The 15,106-nt window shown below is 51.3% G+C and overlaps 29 non-coding genes across 29 annotated transcripts; all 29 read right to left on the bottom strand.

Moving 5' to 3' along the window:
- Positions 1-199: 199 nt before the first annotated feature.
- TRNAG-CCC (transfer RNA glycine (anticodon CCC)) lies at positions 200-270 on the bottom strand. Its single transcript has one exon. It is a non-coding gene; the product is annotated as a tRNA-Gly (tRNA).
- A 350-nt stretch (positions 271-620) lies between these two features.
- TRNAG-GCC (transfer RNA glycine (anticodon GCC)) lies at positions 621-691 on the bottom strand. The gene has a single exon. It is a non-coding gene; the product is annotated as a tRNA-Gly (tRNA).
- A 562-nt stretch (positions 692-1,253) lies between these two features.
- On the bottom strand, positions 1,254-1,324 carry TRNAG-CCC (transfer RNA glycine (anticodon CCC)). Its single transcript has one exon. It is a non-coding gene; the product is annotated as a tRNA-Gly (tRNA).
- Positions 1,325-1,674: 350 nt separating this feature from the next.
- On the bottom strand, positions 1,675-1,745 carry TRNAG-GCC (transfer RNA glycine (anticodon GCC)). Its single transcript has one exon. It is a non-coding gene; the product is annotated as a tRNA-Gly (tRNA).
- Positions 1,746-2,310: 565 nt separating this feature from the next.
- TRNAG-CCC (transfer RNA glycine (anticodon CCC)) lies at positions 2,311-2,381 on the bottom strand. Its single transcript has one exon. It is a non-coding gene; the product is annotated as a tRNA-Gly (tRNA).
- A 350-nt stretch (positions 2,382-2,731) lies between these two features.
- TRNAG-GCC (transfer RNA glycine (anticodon GCC)) lies at positions 2,732-2,802 on the bottom strand. The gene has a single exon. It is a non-coding gene; the product is annotated as a tRNA-Gly (tRNA).
- A 562-nt stretch (positions 2,803-3,364) lies between these two features.
- Positions 3,365-3,435, bottom strand: TRNAG-CCC (transfer RNA glycine (anticodon CCC)). Its single transcript has one exon. It is a non-coding gene; the product is annotated as a tRNA-Gly (tRNA).
- Positions 3,436-3,785: 350 nt separating this feature from the next.
- Positions 3,786-3,856, bottom strand: TRNAG-GCC (transfer RNA glycine (anticodon GCC)). The gene has a single exon. It is a non-coding gene; the product is annotated as a tRNA-Gly (tRNA).
- Positions 3,857-4,421: 565 nt separating this feature from the next.
- Positions 4,422-4,492, bottom strand: TRNAG-CCC (transfer RNA glycine (anticodon CCC)). The gene has a single exon. It is a non-coding gene; the product is annotated as a tRNA-Gly (tRNA).
- Positions 4,493-4,842: 350 nt separating this feature from the next.
- Positions 4,843-4,913, bottom strand: TRNAG-GCC (transfer RNA glycine (anticodon GCC)). Its single transcript has one exon. It is a non-coding gene; the product is annotated as a tRNA-Gly (tRNA).
- A 562-nt stretch (positions 4,914-5,475) lies between these two features.
- On the bottom strand, positions 5,476-5,546 carry TRNAG-CCC (transfer RNA glycine (anticodon CCC)). The gene has a single exon. It is a non-coding gene; the product is annotated as a tRNA-Gly (tRNA).
- Positions 5,547-5,896: 350 nt separating this feature from the next.
- On the bottom strand, positions 5,897-5,967 carry TRNAG-GCC (transfer RNA glycine (anticodon GCC)). Its single transcript has one exon. It is a non-coding gene; the product is annotated as a tRNA-Gly (tRNA).
- Positions 5,968-6,532: 565 nt separating this feature from the next.
- TRNAG-CCC (transfer RNA glycine (anticodon CCC)) lies at positions 6,533-6,603 on the bottom strand. Its single transcript has one exon. It is a non-coding gene; the product is annotated as a tRNA-Gly (tRNA).
- A 350-nt stretch (positions 6,604-6,953) lies between these two features.
- Positions 6,954-7,024, bottom strand: TRNAG-GCC (transfer RNA glycine (anticodon GCC)). The gene has a single exon. It is a non-coding gene; the product is annotated as a tRNA-Gly (tRNA).
- A 565-nt stretch (positions 7,025-7,589) lies between these two features.
- TRNAG-CCC (transfer RNA glycine (anticodon CCC)) lies at positions 7,590-7,660 on the bottom strand. Its single transcript has one exon. It is a non-coding gene; the product is annotated as a tRNA-Gly (tRNA).
- A 350-nt stretch (positions 7,661-8,010) lies between these two features.
- Positions 8,011-8,081, bottom strand: TRNAG-GCC (transfer RNA glycine (anticodon GCC)). The gene has a single exon. It is a non-coding gene; the product is annotated as a tRNA-Gly (tRNA).
- A 562-nt stretch (positions 8,082-8,643) lies between these two features.
- TRNAG-CCC (transfer RNA glycine (anticodon CCC)) lies at positions 8,644-8,714 on the bottom strand. The gene has a single exon. It is a non-coding gene; the product is annotated as a tRNA-Gly (tRNA).
- Positions 8,715-9,064: 350 nt separating this feature from the next.
- On the bottom strand, positions 9,065-9,135 carry TRNAG-GCC (transfer RNA glycine (anticodon GCC)). Its single transcript has one exon. It is a non-coding gene; the product is annotated as a tRNA-Gly (tRNA).
- A 565-nt stretch (positions 9,136-9,700) lies between these two features.
- TRNAG-CCC (transfer RNA glycine (anticodon CCC)) lies at positions 9,701-9,771 on the bottom strand. Its single transcript has one exon. It is a non-coding gene; the product is annotated as a tRNA-Gly (tRNA).
- A 350-nt stretch (positions 9,772-10,121) lies between these two features.
- On the bottom strand, positions 10,122-10,192 carry TRNAG-GCC (transfer RNA glycine (anticodon GCC)). Its single transcript has one exon. It is a non-coding gene; the product is annotated as a tRNA-Gly (tRNA).
- A 565-nt stretch (positions 10,193-10,757) lies between these two features.
- On the bottom strand, positions 10,758-10,828 carry TRNAG-CCC (transfer RNA glycine (anticodon CCC)). Its single transcript has one exon. It is a non-coding gene; the product is annotated as a tRNA-Gly (tRNA).
- Positions 10,829-11,178: 350 nt separating this feature from the next.
- TRNAG-GCC (transfer RNA glycine (anticodon GCC)) lies at positions 11,179-11,249 on the bottom strand. Its single transcript has one exon. It is a non-coding gene; the product is annotated as a tRNA-Gly (tRNA).
- Positions 11,250-11,811: 562 nt separating this feature from the next.
- TRNAG-CCC (transfer RNA glycine (anticodon CCC)) lies at positions 11,812-11,882 on the bottom strand. The gene has a single exon. It is a non-coding gene; the product is annotated as a tRNA-Gly (tRNA).
- A 350-nt stretch (positions 11,883-12,232) lies between these two features.
- Positions 12,233-12,303, bottom strand: TRNAG-GCC (transfer RNA glycine (anticodon GCC)). Its single transcript has one exon. It is a non-coding gene; the product is annotated as a tRNA-Gly (tRNA).
- A 562-nt stretch (positions 12,304-12,865) lies between these two features.
- Positions 12,866-12,936, bottom strand: TRNAG-CCC (transfer RNA glycine (anticodon CCC)). Its single transcript has one exon. It is a non-coding gene; the product is annotated as a tRNA-Gly (tRNA).
- A 350-nt stretch (positions 12,937-13,286) lies between these two features.
- TRNAG-GCC (transfer RNA glycine (anticodon GCC)) lies at positions 13,287-13,357 on the bottom strand. The gene has a single exon. It is a non-coding gene; the product is annotated as a tRNA-Gly (tRNA).
- Positions 13,358-13,922: 565 nt separating this feature from the next.
- TRNAG-CCC (transfer RNA glycine (anticodon CCC)) lies at positions 13,923-13,993 on the bottom strand. Its single transcript has one exon. It is a non-coding gene; the product is annotated as a tRNA-Gly (tRNA).
- Positions 13,994-14,343: 350 nt separating this feature from the next.
- On the bottom strand, positions 14,344-14,414 carry TRNAG-GCC (transfer RNA glycine (anticodon GCC)). The gene has a single exon. It is a non-coding gene; the product is annotated as a tRNA-Gly (tRNA).
- Positions 14,415-14,979: 565 nt separating this feature from the next.
- On the bottom strand, positions 14,980-15,050 carry TRNAG-CCC (transfer RNA glycine (anticodon CCC)). Its single transcript has one exon. It is a non-coding gene; the product is annotated as a tRNA-Gly (tRNA).
- Between the last annotated feature and the right edge of the window lie 56 nt (positions 15,051-15,106).

Here is a 15,106-nt window from a genome sequence, read left to right as displayed (position 1 = left end):
GGGTCTTCTGGGAATTATTTGCATAATAGGTTTCCCGCCTTAAGTTGAAACTGCCGTTCCATCTTCTGCTAAAAGAGGGCAGCAGAGTGCTTTCTTTGCGCAGAAAACAGACAAGCAATGCAATCATCTTATCTACCGTTTCCATTTTTCTTTTCCCATGCCTTTTAAAATATCAAGAGACACGTCTACAAAAGTGCCATGCATTGGCCGGGAATCGAACCCGGGCCTCCCGCTTGGGAAGCGAGAATTCTACCACTGAACTACCAATGCCTGACAAGCAGCATTACTGCGGTAGAGCACTTGATTTAACACACCTGCCAGTTCCATGCGAATGGTCACTCGTAAACTCTTGACTTCTGCTGAAAGCCTCATTGAAGGCCTTTGCAGACGTGTGAGACTGGCACCTACTCGGGCTGGGCCTCTATGAGCTGTTTGCATAATCTGAGATTGCCCTGCTTCCAGTCAAGGCGCAGCGGCCCCTTCTACTAAAAGGGATCAGCAGAGTGATCGCTAGTAGCAGAAATAAGGCAAGCAAGGCAATCAAGGCTTGTTTTTTTGTTCTGTCTCTTCCTTTTCACGATGCTTCAAAGTCAACGAAAGGTACATGTGCAAAACGCTCATGCATTGGCCGGGAATCGAACCCGGGCCTCCCGCGTGGCAGGCGAGAATTCTACCACTGAACCACCAATGCCTTACATGCTGCACACTGGCGCTACAGTGCTCTGGACCATTGCAGCCCAGAGCAGCTGATTTAACAGAGCACTGCAGTGACATGAGGATGGCGCCAGCTCCGGTGGGTGAATGGGAGCTGCGCTGCCCTGGCAGTCCTTCTCACTCACTTGGCCACGAACGGCCACGAACGGCCAGGTTCTATAGACAGGAAAAGTGGACAGAGGCAAGCACACTGGTAGATGAGGGTGGCCTTTGTATGGGTCGCTACTCTGAGTGCAGTTCCCTGAGCACCGTGCCTCAGGAAAGCCAGACTTCTACCGCAGGACTCAGGGGATATCTTTGCAGCCACACGAGGCTGACACCCTTTCAATCTGGGCTTCTGGGGTCTTCTGGGAATTATTTGCATAATAGGTTTCCCGCCTTAAGTTGAAACTGCCGTTCCATCTTCTGCTAAAAGAGGGCAGCAGAGTGCTTTCTTTGCGCAGAAAACAGACAAGCAATGCAATCATCTTATCTACCGTTTCCATTTTTCTTTTCCCATGCCTTTTAAAATATCAAGAGACACGTCTACAAAAGTGCCATGCATTGGCCGGGAATCGAACCCGGGCCTCCCGCTTGGGAAGCGAGAATTCTACCACTGAACTACCAATGCCTGACAAGCAGCATTACTGCGGTAGAGCGCTTGATTTAACACACCTGCCAGTTCCATGCGAATGGTCACTCGTAAACTCTTGACTTCTGCTGAAAGCCTCATTGAAGGCCTTTGCAGACGTGTGAGACTGGCACCTACTCGGGCTGGGCCTCTATGAGCTGTTTGCATAATCTGAGATTGCCCTGCTTCCAGTCAAGGCGCAGCGGCCCCTTCTACTAAAAGGGATCAGCAGAGTGATCGCTAGTAGCAGAAATAAGGCAAGCAAGGCAATCAAGGCTTGTTTTTTTGTTCGGTCTCTTCCTTTTCACGATGCTTCAAAGTCAACGAAAGGTACATGTGCAAAACGCTCATGCATTGGCCGGGAATCGAACCCGGGCCTCCCGCGTGGCAGGCGAGAATTCTACCACTGAACCACCAATGCCTTACATGCTGCACACTGGCGCTACAGTGCTCTGGACCATTGCAGCCCAGAGCAGCTGATTTAACAGAGCACTGCAGTGACATGAGGATGGCGCCAGCTCCGGTGGGTGAATGGGAGCTGCGCTGCCCTGGCAGTCCTTCTCACTCACTTGGCCACGAACGGCCACGAACGGCCAGGTTCTATAGACAGGAAAAGTGGACAGAGGCAAGCACACTGGTAGATGAGGGTGGCCTTTGTATGGGTCGCTACTCTGAGTGCAGTTCCCTGAGCACCGTGCCTCAGGAAAGCCAGACTTCTACCGCAGGACTCAGGGGATATCTTTGCAGCCACACGAGGCTGACACCCTTTCAATCTGGGCTTCTGGGGTCTTCTGGGAATTATTTGCATAATAGAAGGTTTCCCGCCTTAAGTTGAAACTGCAGTTCCATCTTCTGCTAAAAGAGGGCAGCAGATTGCTTTCTTTGCGCAGAAAACAGACAAGCAATGCAATCATCTTATCTACCGTTTCCATTTTTCTTTTCCCATGCCTTTTAAAATATCAAGAGACACGTCTACAAAAGTGCCATGCATTGGCCGGGAATCGAACCCGGGCCTCCCGCTTGGGAAGCGAGAATTCTACCACTGAACTACCAATGCTTGACAAGCAGCATTACTGCGGTAGAGCGCTTGATTTAACACACCTGCCAGTTCCATGCGAATGGTCACTCGTAAACTCTTGACTTCTGCTGAAAGCCTCATTGAAGGCCTTTGCAGACGTGTGAGACTGGCACCTACTCGGGCTGGGCCTCTATGAGCGTTTTGCATAATCTGAGATTGCCCTGCTTCCAGTCAAGGCGCAGCGGCCCCTTCTACTAAAAGGGATCAGCAGAGTGATCGCTAGTAGCAGAAATAAGGCAAGCAAGGCAATCAAGGCTTGTTTTTTTGTTCGGTCTCTTCCTTTTCACGATGCTTCAAAGTCAACGAAAGGTACATGTGCAAAACGCTCATGCATTGGCCGGGAATCGAACCCGGGCCTCCCGCGTGGCAGGCGAGAATTCTACCACTGAACCACCAATGCCTTACATGCTGCACACTGGCGCTACAGTGCTCTGGACCATTGCAGCCCAGAGCAGCTGATTTAACAGAGCACTGCAGTGGCATGAGGATGGCGCCAGCTCCGGTGGGTGAATGGGAGCTGCGCTGCCCTGGCAGTCCTTCTCACTCACTTGGCCACGAACGGCCACGAACGGCCAGGTTCTATAGACAGGAAAAGTGGACAGAGGCAAGCACACTGGTAGATGAGGGTGGCCTTTGTATGGGTCGCTACTCTGAGTGCAGTTCCCTGAGCACCGTGCCTCAGGAAAGCCAGACTTCTACCGCAGGACTCAGGGGATATCTTTGCAGCCACACGAGGCTGACACCCTTTCAATCTGGGCTTCTGGGGTCTTCTGGGAATTATTTGCATAATAGGTTTCCCGCCTTAAGTTGAAACTGCCGTTCCATCTTCTGCTAAAAGAGGGCAGCAGAGTGCTTTCTTTGCGCAGAAAACAGACAAGCAATGCAATCATCTTATCTACCGTTTCCATTTTTCTTTTCCCATGCCTTTTAAAATATCAAGAGACACGTCTACAAAAGTGCCATGCATTGGCCGGGAATCGAACCCGGGCCTCCCGCTTGGGAAGCGAGAATTCTACCACTGAACTACCAATGCCTGACAAGCAGCATTACTGCGGTAGAGCACTTGATTTAACACACCTGCCAGTTCCATGCGAATGGTCACTCGTAAACTCTTGACTTCTGCTGAAAGCCTCATTGAAGGCCTTTGCAGACGTGTGAGACTGGCACCTACTCGGGCTGGGCCTCTATGAGCTGTTTGCATAATCTGAGATTGCCCTGCTTCCAGTCAAGGCGCAGCGGCCCCTTCTACTAAAAGGGATCAGCAGAGTGATCGCTAGTAGCAGAAATAAGGCAAGCAAGGCAATCAAGGCTTGTTTTTTTGTTCGGTCTCTTCCTTTTCACGATGCTTCAAAGTCAACGAAAGGTACATGTGCAAAACGCTCATGCATTGGCCGGGAATCGAACCCGGGCCTCCCGCGTGGCAGGCGAGAATTCTACCACTGAACCACCAATGCCTTACATGCTGCACACTGGCGCTACAGTGCTCTGGACCATTGCAGCCCAGAGCAGCTGATTTAACAGAGCACTGCAGTGACATGAGGATGGCGCCAGCTCCGGTGGGTGAATGGGAGCTGCGCTGCCCTGGCAGTCCTTCTCACTCCCTTGGCCACGAACGGCCACGAACGGCCAGGTTCTATAGACAGGAAAAGTGGACAGAGGCAAGCACACTGGTAGATGAGGGTGGCCTTTGTATGGGTCGCTACTCTGAGTGCAGTTCCCTGAGCACCGTGCCTCAGGAAAGCCAGACTTCTACTGCAGGACTCAGGGGATATCTTTGCAGCCACACGAGGCTGACACCCTTTCAATCTGGGCTTCTGGGGTCTTCTGGGAATTATTTGCATAATAGAAGGTTTCCCGCCTTAAGTTGAAACTGCAGTTCCATCTTCTGCTAAAAGAGGGCAGCAGATTGCTTTCTTTGCGCAGAAAACAGACAAGCAATGCAATCATCTTATCTACCGTTTCCATTTTTCTTTTCCCATGCCTTTTAAAATATCAAGAGACACGTCTACAAAAGTGCCATGCATTGGCCGGGAATCGAACCCAGGCCTCCCGCTTGGGAAGCGAGAATTCTACCACTGAACTACCAATGCTTGACAAGCAGCATTACTGCGGTAGAGCGCTTGATTTAACACACCTGCCAGTTCCATGCGAATGGTCACTCGTAAACTCTTGACTTCTGCTGAAAGCCTCATTGAAGGCCTTTGCAGACGTGTGAGACTGGCACCTACTCGGGCTGGGCCTCTATGAGCGTTTTGCATAATCTGAGATTGCCCTGCTTCCAGTCAAGGCGCAGCGGCCCCTTCTACTAAAAGGGATCAGCAGAGTGATCGCTAGTAGCAGAAATAAGGCAAGCAAGGCAATCAAGGCTTGTTTTTTTGTTCGGTCTCTTCCTTTTCACGATGCTTCAAAGTCAACGAAAGGTACATGTGCAAAACGCTCATGCATTGGCCGGGAATCGAACCCGGGCCTCCCGCGTGGCAGGCGAGAATTCTACCACTGAACCACCAATGCCTTACATGCTGCACACTGGCGCTACAGTGCTCTGGACCATTGCAGCCCAGAGCAGCTGATTTAACAGAGCACTGCAGTGACATGAGGATGGCGCCAGCTCCGGTGGGTGAATGGGAGCTGCGCTGCCCTGGCAGTCCTTCTCACTCACTTGGCCACGAACGGCCACGAACGGCCAGGTTCTATAGACAGGAAAAGTGGACAGAGGCAAGCACACTGGTAGATGAGGGTGGCCTTTGTATGGGTCGCTACTCTGAGTGCAGTTCCCTGAGCACCGTGCCTCAGGAAAGCCAGACTTCTACCGCAGGACTCAGGGGATATCTTTGCAGCCACACGAGGCTGACACCCTTTCAATCTGGGCTTCTGGGGTCTTCTGGGAATTATTTGCATAATAGGTTTCCCGCCTTAAGTTGAAACTGCCGTTCCATCTTCTGCTAAAAGAGGGCAGCAGAGTGCTTTCTTTGCGCAGAAAACAGACAAGCAATGCAATCATCTTATCTACCGTTTCCATTTTTCTTTTCCCATGCCTTTTAAAATATCAAGAGACACGTCTACAAAAGTGCCATGCATTGGCCGGGAATCGAACCCGGGCCTCCCGCTTGGGAAGCGAGAATTCTACCACTGAACTACCAATGCCTGACAAGCAGCATTACTGCGGTAGAGCACTTGATTTAACACACCTGCCAGTTCCATGCGAATGGTCACTCGTAAACTCTTGACTTCTGCTGAAAGCCTCATTGAAGGCCTTTGCAGACGTGTGAGACTGGCACCTACTCGGGCTGGGCCTCTATGAGCTGTTTGCATAATCTGAGATTGCCCTGCTTCCAGTCAAGGCGCAGCGGCCCCTTCTACTAAAAGGGATCAGCAGAGTGATCGCTAGTAGCAGAAATAAGGCAAGCAAGGCAATCAAGGGTTGTTTTTTTGTTCTGTCTCTTCCTTTTCACGATGCTTCAAAGTCAACGAAAGGTACATGTGCAAAACGCTCATGCATTGGCCGGGAATCGAACCCGGGCCTCCCGCGTGGCAGGCGAGAATTCTACCACTGAACCACCAATGCCTTACATGCTGCACACTGGCGCTACAGTGCTCTGGACCATTGCAGCCCAGAGCAGCTGATTTAACAGAGCACTGCAGTGACATGAGGATGGCGCCAGCTCCGGTGGGTGAATGGGAGCTGCGCTGCCCTGGCAGTCCTTCTCACTCACTTGGCCACGAACGGCCACGAACGGCCAGGTTCTATAGACAGGAAAAGTGGACAGAGGCAAGCACACTGGTAGATGAGGGTGGCCTTTGTATGGGTCGCTACTCTGAGTGCAGTTCCCTGAGCACCGTGCCTCAGGAAAGCCAGACTTCTACCGCAGGACTCAGGGGATATCTTTGCAGCCACACGAGGCTGACACCCTTTCAATCTGGGCTTCTGGGGTCTTCTGGGAATTATTTGCATAATAGAAGGTTTCCCGCCTTAAGTTGAAACTGCAGTTCCATCTTCTGCTAAAAGAGGGCAGCAGATTGCTTTCTTTGCGCAGAAAACAGACAAGCAATGCAATCATCTTATCTACCGTTTCCATTTTTCTTTTCCCATGCCTTTTAAAATATCAAGAGACACGTCTACAAAAGTGCCATGCATTGGCCGGGAATCGAACCCGGGCCTCCCGCTTGGGAAGCGAGAATTCTACCACTGAACTACCAATGCTTGACAAGCAGCATTACTGCGGTAGAGCGCTTGATTTAACACACCTGCCAGTTCCATGCGAATGGTCACTCGTAAACTCTTGACTTCTGCTGAAAGCCTCATTGAAGGCCTTTGCAGACGTGTGAGACTGGCACCTACTCGGGCTGGGCCTCTATGAGCGTTTTGCATAATCTGAGATTGCCCTGCTTCCAGTCAAGGCGCAGCGGCCCCTTCTACTAAAAGGGATCAGCAGAGTGATCGCTAGTAGCAGAAATAAGGCAAGCAAGGCAATCAAGGCTTGTTTTTTTGTTCGGTCTCTTCCTTTTCACGATGCTTCAAAGTCAACGAAAGGTACATGTGCAAAACGCTCATGCATTGGCCGGGAATCGAACCCGGGCCTCCCGCGTGGCAGGCGAGAATTCTACCACTGAACCACCAATGCCTTACATGCTGCACACTGGCGCTACAGTGCTCTGGACCATTGCAGCCCAGAGCAGCTGATTTAACAGAGCACTGCAGTGGCATGAGGATGGCGCCAGCTCCGGTGGGTGAATGGGAGCTGCGCTGCCCTGGCAGTCCTTCTCACTCACTTGGCCACGAACGGCCACGAACGGCCAGGTTCTATAGACAGGAAAAGTGGACAGAGGCAAGCACACTGGTAGATGAGGGTGGCCTTTGTATGGGTCGCTACTCTGAGTGCAGTTCCCTGAGCACCGTGCCTCAGGAAAGCCAGACTTCTACCGCAGGACTCAGGGGATATCTTTGCAGCCACACGAGGCTGACACCCTTTCAATCTGGGCTTCTGGGGTCTTCTGGGAATTATTTGCATAATAGAAGGTTTCCCGCCTTAAGTTGAAACTGCAGTTCCATCTTCTGCTAAAAGAGGGCAGCAGATTGCTTTCTTTGCGCAGAAAACAGACAAGCAATGCAATCATCTTATCTACCGTTTCCATTTTTCTTTTCCCATGCCTTTTAAAATATCAAGAGACACGTCTACAAAAGTGCCATGCATTGGCCGGGAATCGAACCCAGGCCTCCCGCTTGGGAAGCGAGAATTCTACCACTGAACTACCAATGCTTGACAAGCAGCATTACTGCGGTAGAGCGCTTGATTTAACACACCTGCCAGTTCCATGCGAATGGTCACTCGTAAACTCTTGACTTCTGCTGAAAGCCTCATTGAAGGCCTTTGCAGACGTGTGAGACTGGCACCTACTCGGGCTGGGCCTCTATGAGCGTTTTGCATAATCTGAGATTGCCCTGCTTCCAGTCAAGGCGCAGCGGCCCCTTCTACTAAAAGGGATCAGCAGAGTGATCGCTAGTAGCAGAAATAAGGCAAGCAAGGCAATCAAGGCTTGTTTTTTTGTTCGGTCTCTTCCTTTTCACGATGCTTCAAAGTCAACGAAAGGTACATGTGCAAAACACTCATGCATTGGCCGGGAATCGAACCCGGGCCTCCCGCGTGGCAGGCGAGAATTCTACCACTGAACCACCAATGCCTTACATGCTGCACACTGGCGCTACAGTGCTCTGGACCATTGCAGCCCAGAGCAGCTGATTTAACAGAGCACTGCAGTGACATGAGGATGGCGCCAGCTCCGGTGGGTGAATGGGAGCTGCGCTGCCCTGGCAGTCCTTCTCACTCACTTGGCCACGAACGGCCACGAACGGCCAGGTTCTATAGACAGGAAAAGTGGACAGAGGCAAGCACACTGGTAGATGAGGGTGGCCTTTGTATGGGTCGCTACTCTGAGTGCAGTTCCCTGAGCACCGTGCCTCAGGAAAGCCAGACTTCTACCGCAGGACTCAGGGGATATCTTTGCAGCCACACGAGGCTGACACCCTTTCAATCTGGGCTTCTGGGGTCTTCTGGGAATTATTTGCATAATAGGTTTCCCGCCTTAAGTTGAAACTGCCGTTCCATCTTCTGCTAAAAGAGGGCAGCAGAGTGCTTTCTTTGCGCAGAAAACAGACAAGCAATGCAATCATCTTATCTACCGTTTCCATTTTTCTTTTCCCATGCCTTTTAAAATATCAAGAGACACGTCTACAAAAGTGCCATGCATTGGCCGGGAATCGAACCCGGGCCTCCCGCTTGGGAAGCGAGAATTCTACCACTGAACTACCAATGCCTGACAAGCAGCATTACTGCGGTAGAGCACTTGATTTAACACACCTGCCAGTTCCATGCGAATGGTCACTCGTAAACTCTTGACTTCTGCTGAAAGCCTCATTGAAGGCCTTTGCAGACGTGTGAGACTGGCACCTACTCGGGCTGGGCCTCTATGAGCTGTTTGCATAATCTGAGATTGCCCTGCTTCCAGTCAAGGCGCAGCGGCCCCTTCTACTAAAAGGGATCAGCAGAGTGATCGCTAGTAGCAGAAATAAGGCAAGCAAGGCAATCAAGGCTTGTTTTTTTGTTCTGTCTCTTCCTTTTCACGATGCTTCAAAGTCAACGAAAGGTACATGTGCAAAACGCTCATGCATTGGCCGGGAATCGAACCCGGGCCTCCCGCGTGGCAGGCGAGAATTCTACCACTGAACCACCAATGCCTTACATGCTGCACACTGGCGCTACAGTGCTCTGGACCATTGCAGCCCAGAGCAGCTGATTTAACAGAGCACTGCAGTGACATGAGGATGGCGCCAGCTCCGGTGGGTGAATGGGAGCTGCGCTGCCCTGGCAGTCCTTCTCACTCACTTGGCCACGAACGGCCACGAACGGCCAGGTTCTATAGACAGGAAAAGTGGACAGAGGCAAGCACACTGGTAGATGAGGGTGGCCTTTGTATGGGTCGCTACTCTGAGTGCAGTTCCCTGAGCACCGTGCCTCAGGAAAGCCAGACTTCTACCGCAGGACTCAGGGGATATCTTTGCAGCCACACGAGGCTGACACCCTTTCAATCTGGGCTTCTGGGGTCTTCTGGGAATTATTTGCATAATAGAAGGTTTCCCGCCTTAAGTTGAAACTGCAGTTCCATCTTCTGCTAAAAGAGGGCAGCAGATTGCTTTCTTTGCGCAGAAAACAGACAAGCAATGCAATCATCTTATCTACCGTTTCCATTTTTCTTTTCCCATGCCTTTTAAAATATCAAGAGACACGTCTACAAAAGTGCCATGCATTGGCCGGGAATCGAACCCGGGCCTCCCGCTTGGGAAGCGAGAATTCTACCACTGAACTACCAATGCTTGACAAGCAGCATTACTGCGGTAGAGCGCTTGATTTAACACACCTGCCAGTTCCATGCGAATGGTCACTCGTAAACTCTTGACTTCTGCTGAAAGCCTCATTGAAGGCCTTTGCAGACGTGTGAGACTGGCACCTACTCGGGCTGGGCCTCTATGAGCGTTTTGCATAATCTGAGATTGCCCTGCTTCCAGTCAAGGCGCAGCGGCCCCTTCTACTAAAAGGGATCAGCAGAGTGATCGCTAGTAGCAGAAATAAGGCAAGCAAGGCAATCAAGGCTTGTTTTTTTGTTCGGTCTCTTCCTTTTCACGATGCTTCAAAGTCAACGAAAGGTACATGTGCAAAACGCTCATGCATTGGCCGGGAATCGAACCCGGGCCTCCCGCGTGGCAGGCGAGAATTCTACCACTGAACCACCAATGCCTTACATGCTGCACACTGGCGCTACAGTGCTCTGGACCATTGCAGCCCAGAGCAGCTGATTTAACAGAGCACTGCAGTGGCATGAGGATGGCGCCAGCTCCGGTGGGTGAATGGGAGCTGCGCTGCCCTGGCAGTCCTTCTCACTCACTTGGCCACGAACGGCCACGAACGGCCAGGTTCTATAGACAGGAAAAGTGGACAGAGGCAAGCACACTGGTAGATGAGGGTGGCCTTTGTATGGGTCGCTACTCTGAGTGCAGTTCCCTGAGCACCGTGCCTCAGGAAAGCCAGACTTCTACCGCAGGACTCAGGGGATATCTTTGCAGCCACACGAGGCTGACACCCTTTCAATCTGGGCTTCTGGGGTCTTCTGGGAATTATTTGCATAATAGAAGGTTTCCCGCCTTAAGTTGAAACTGCAGTTCCATCTTCTGCTAAAAGAGGGCAGCAGATTGCTTTCTTTGCGCAGAAAACAGACAAGCAATGCAATCATCTTATCTACCGTTTCCATTTTTCTTTTCCCATGCCTTTTAAAATATCAAGAGACACGTCTACAAAAGTGCCATGCATTGGCCGGGAATCGAACCCAGGCCTCCCGCTTGGGAAGCGAGAATTCTACCACTGAACTACCAATGCTTGACAAGCAGCATTACTGCGGTAGAGCGCTTGATTTAACACACCTGCCAGTTCCATGCGAATGGTCACTCGTAAACTCTTGACTTCTGCTGAAAGCCTCATTGAAGGCCTTTGCAGACGTGTGAGACTGGCACCTACTCGGGCTGGGCCTCTATGAGCGTTTTGCATAATCTGAGATTGCCCTGCTTCCAGTCAAGGCGCAGCGGCCCCTTCTACTAAAAGGGATCAGCAGAGTGATCGCTAGTAGCAGAAATAAGGCAAGCAAGGCAATCAAGGCTTGTTTTTTTGTTCGGTCTCTTCCTTTTCACGATGCTTCAAAGTCAACGAAAGGTACATGTGCAAAACACTCATGCATTGGCCGGGAATCGAACCCGGGCCTCCCGCGTGGCAGGCGAGAATTCTACCACTGAACCACCAATGCCTTACATGCTGCACACTGGCGCTACAGTGCTCTGGACCATTGCAGCCCAGAGCAGCTGATTTAACAGAGCACTGCAGTGACATGAGGATGGCGCCAGCTCCGGTGGGTGAATGGGAGCTGCGCTGCCCTGGCAGTCCTTCTCACTCACTTGGCCACGAACGGCCACGAACGGCCAGGTTCTATAGACAGGAAAAGTGGACAGAGGCAAGCACACTGGTAGATGAGGGTGGCCTTTGTATGGGTCGCTACTCTGAGTGCAGTTCCCTGAGCACCGTGCCTCAGGAAAGCCAGACTTCTACCGCAGGACTCAGGGGATATCTTTGCAGCCACACGAGGCTGACACCCTTTCAATCTGGGCTTCTGGGGTCTTCTGGGAATTATTTGCATAATAGGTTTCCCGCCTTAAGTTGAAACTGCCGTTCCATCTTCTGCTAAAAGAGGGCAGCAGAGTGCTTTCTTTGCGCAGAAAACAGACAAGCAATGCAATCATCTTATCTACCGTTTCCATTTTTCTTTTCCCATGCCTTTTAAAATATCAAGAGACACGTCTACAAAAGTGCCATGCATTGGCCGGGAATCGAACCCGGGCCTCCCGCTTGGGAAGCGAGAATTCTACCACTGAACTACCAATGCCTGACAAGCAGCATTACTGCGGTAGAGCACTTGATTTAACACACCTGCCAGTTCCATGCGAATGGTCACTCGTAAACTCTTGACTTCTGCTGAAAGCCTCATTGAAGGCCTTTGCAGACGTGTGAGACTGGCACCTACTCGGGCTGGGCCTCTATGAGCTGTTTGCATAATCTGAGATTGCCCTGCTTCCAGTCAAGGCGCAGCGGCCCCTTCTACTAAAAGGGATCAGCAGAGTGATCGCTAGTAGCAGAAATAAGGCAAGCAAGGCAATCAAGGCTTGTTTTTTTGTTCTGTCTCTTCCTTTTCACGATGCTTCAAAGTCAACGAAAGGTACATGTGCAAAACGCTCATGCATTGGCCGGGAATCGAACCCGGGCCTCCCGCGTGGCAGGCGAGAATTCTACCACTGAACCACCAATGCCTTACATGCTGCACACTGGCGCTACAGTGCTCTGGACCATTGCAGCCCAGAGCAGCTGATTTAACAGAGCACTGCAGTGACATGAGGATGGCGCCAGCTCCGGTGGGTGAATGGGAGCTGCGCTGCCCTGGCAGTCCTTCTCACTCACTTGGCCACGAACGGCCACGAACGGCCAGGTTCTATAGACAGGAAAAGTGGACAGAGGCAAGCACACTGGTAGATGAGGGTGGCCTTTGTATGGGTCGCTACTCTGAGTGCAGTTCCCTGAGCACCGTGCCTCAGGAAAGCCAGACTTCTACCGCAGGACTCAGGGGATATCTTTGCAGCCACACGAGGCTGACACCCTTTCAATCTGGGCTTCTGGGGTCTTCTGGGAATTATTTGCATAATAGGTTTCCCGCCTTAAGTTGAAACTGCCGTTCCATCTTCTGCTAAAAGAGGGCAGCAGAGTGCTTTCTTTGCGCAGAAAACAGACAAGCAATGCAATCATCTTATCTACCGTTTCCATTTTTCTTTTCCCATGCCTTTTAAAATATCAAGAGACACGTCTACAAAAGTGCCATGCATTGGCCGGGAATCGAACCCGGGCCTCCCGCTTGGGAAGCGAGAATTCTACCACTGAACTACCAATGCCTGACAAGCAGCATTACTGCGGTAGAGCGCTTGATTTAACACACCTGCCAGTTCCATGCGAATGGTCACTCGTAAACTCTTGACTTCTGCTGAAAGCCTCATTGAAGGCCTTTGCAGACGTGTGAGACTGGCACCTACTCGGGCTGGGCCTCTATGAGCTGTTTGCATAATCTGAGATTGCCCTGCTTCCAGTCAAGGCGCAGCGGCCCCTTCTACTAAAAGGGATCAGCAGAGTGATCGCTAGTAGCAGAAATAAGGCAAGCAAGGCAATCAAGGCTTGTTTTTTTGTTCGGTCTCTTCCTTTTCACGATGCTTCAAAGTCAACGAAAGGTACATGTGCAAAACGCTCATGCATTGGCCGGGAATCGAACCCGGGCCTCCCGCGTGGCAGGCGAGAATTCTACCACTGAACCACCAATGCCTTACATGCTGCACACTGGCGCTACAGTGCTCTGGACCATTGCAGCCCAGAGCAGCTGATTTAACAGAGCACTGCAGTGACATGAGGATGGCGCCAGCTCCGGTGGGTGAATGGGAGCTGCGCTGCCCTGGCAGTCCTTCTCACTCACTTGGCCACGAACGGCCACGAACGGCCAGGTTCTATAGACAGGAAAAGTGGACAGAGGCAAGCACACTGGTAGATGAGGGTGGCCTTTGTATGGGTCGCTACTCTGAGTGCAGTTCCCTGAGCACCGTGCCTCAGGAAAGCCAGACTTCTACCGCAGGACTCAGGGGATATCTTTGCAGCCACACGAGGCTGACACCCTTTCAATCTGGGCTTCTGGGGTCTTCTGGGAATTATTTGCATAATAGAAGGTTTCCCGCCTTAAGTTGAAACTGCAGTTCCATCTTCTGCTAAAAGAGGGCAGCAGATTGCTTTCTTTGCGCAGAAAACAGACAAGCAATGCAATCATCTTATCTACCGTTTCCATTTTTCTTTTCCCATGCCTTTTAAAATATCAAGAGACACGTCTACAAAAGTGCCATGCATTGGCCGGGAATCGAACCCGGGCCTCCCGCTTGGGAAGCGAGAATTCTACCACTGAACTACCAATGCTTGACAAGCAGCATTACTGCGGTAGAGCGCTTGATTTAACACACCTGCCAGTTCCATGCGAATGGTCACTCGTAAACTCTTGACTTCTGCTGAAAGCCTCATTGAAGGCCTTTGCAGACGTGTGAGACTGGCACCTACTCGGGCTGGGCCTCTATGAGCGTTTTGCATAATCTGAGATTGCCCTGCTTCCAGTCAAGGCGCAGCGGCCCCTTCTACTAAAAGGGATCAGCAGAGTGATCGCTAGTAGCAGAAATAAGGCAAGCAAGGCAATCAAGGCTTGTTTTTTTGTTCGGTCTCTTCCTTTTCACGATGCTTCAAAGTCAACGAAAGGTACATGTGCAAAACGCTCATGCATTGGCCGGGAATCGAACCCGGGCCTCCCGCGTGGCAGGCGAGAATTCTACCACTGAACCACCAATGCCTTACATGCTGCACACTGGCGCTACAGTGCTCTGGACCATTGCAGCCCAGAGCAGCTGATTTAACAGAGCACTGCAGTGGCATGAGGATGGCGCCAGCTCCGGTGGGTGAATGGGAGCTGCGCTGCCCTGGCAGTCCTTCTCACTCACTTGGCCACGAACGGCCACGAACGGCCAGGTTCTATAGACAGGAAAAGTGGACAGAGGCAAGCACACTGGTAGATGAGGGTGGCCTTTGTATGGGTCGCTACTCTGAGTGCAGTTCCCTGAGCACCGTGCCTCAGGAAAGCCAGACTTCTACCGCAGGACTCAGGGGATATCTTTGCAGCCACACGAGGCTGACACCCTTTCAATCTGGGCTTCTGGGGTCTTCTGGGAATTATTTGCATAATAGAAGGTTTCCCGCCTTAAGTTGAAACTGCAGTTCCATCTTCTGCTAAAAGAGGGCAGCAGATTGCTTTCTTTGCGCAGAAAACAGACAAGCAATGCAATCATCTTATCTACCGTTTCCATTTTTCTTTTCCCATGCCTTTTAAAATATCAAGAGACACGTCTACAAAAGTGCCATGCATTGGCCGGGAATCGAACCCAGGCCTCCCGCTTGGGAAGCGAGAATTCTACCACTGAACTACCAATGCTTGACAAGCAGCATTACTGCGGTAGAGCGCTTGATTTAACACACCTGCCAGTTCCA

Source organism: Ambystoma mexicanum, unplaced genomic scaffold (genome assembly GCF_040938575.1).
Source record: "Ambystoma mexicanum isolate Mex_15411 unplaced genomic scaffold, UKY_AmexF1_1 Mex_scaf52, whole genome shotgun sequence".
Lineage (NCBI taxonomy): Eukaryota > Metazoa > Chordata > Amphibia > Caudata > Ambystomatidae > Ambystoma > Ambystoma mexicanum.
This window is presented reverse-complemented; position numbering and strand designations above follow the sequence as displayed.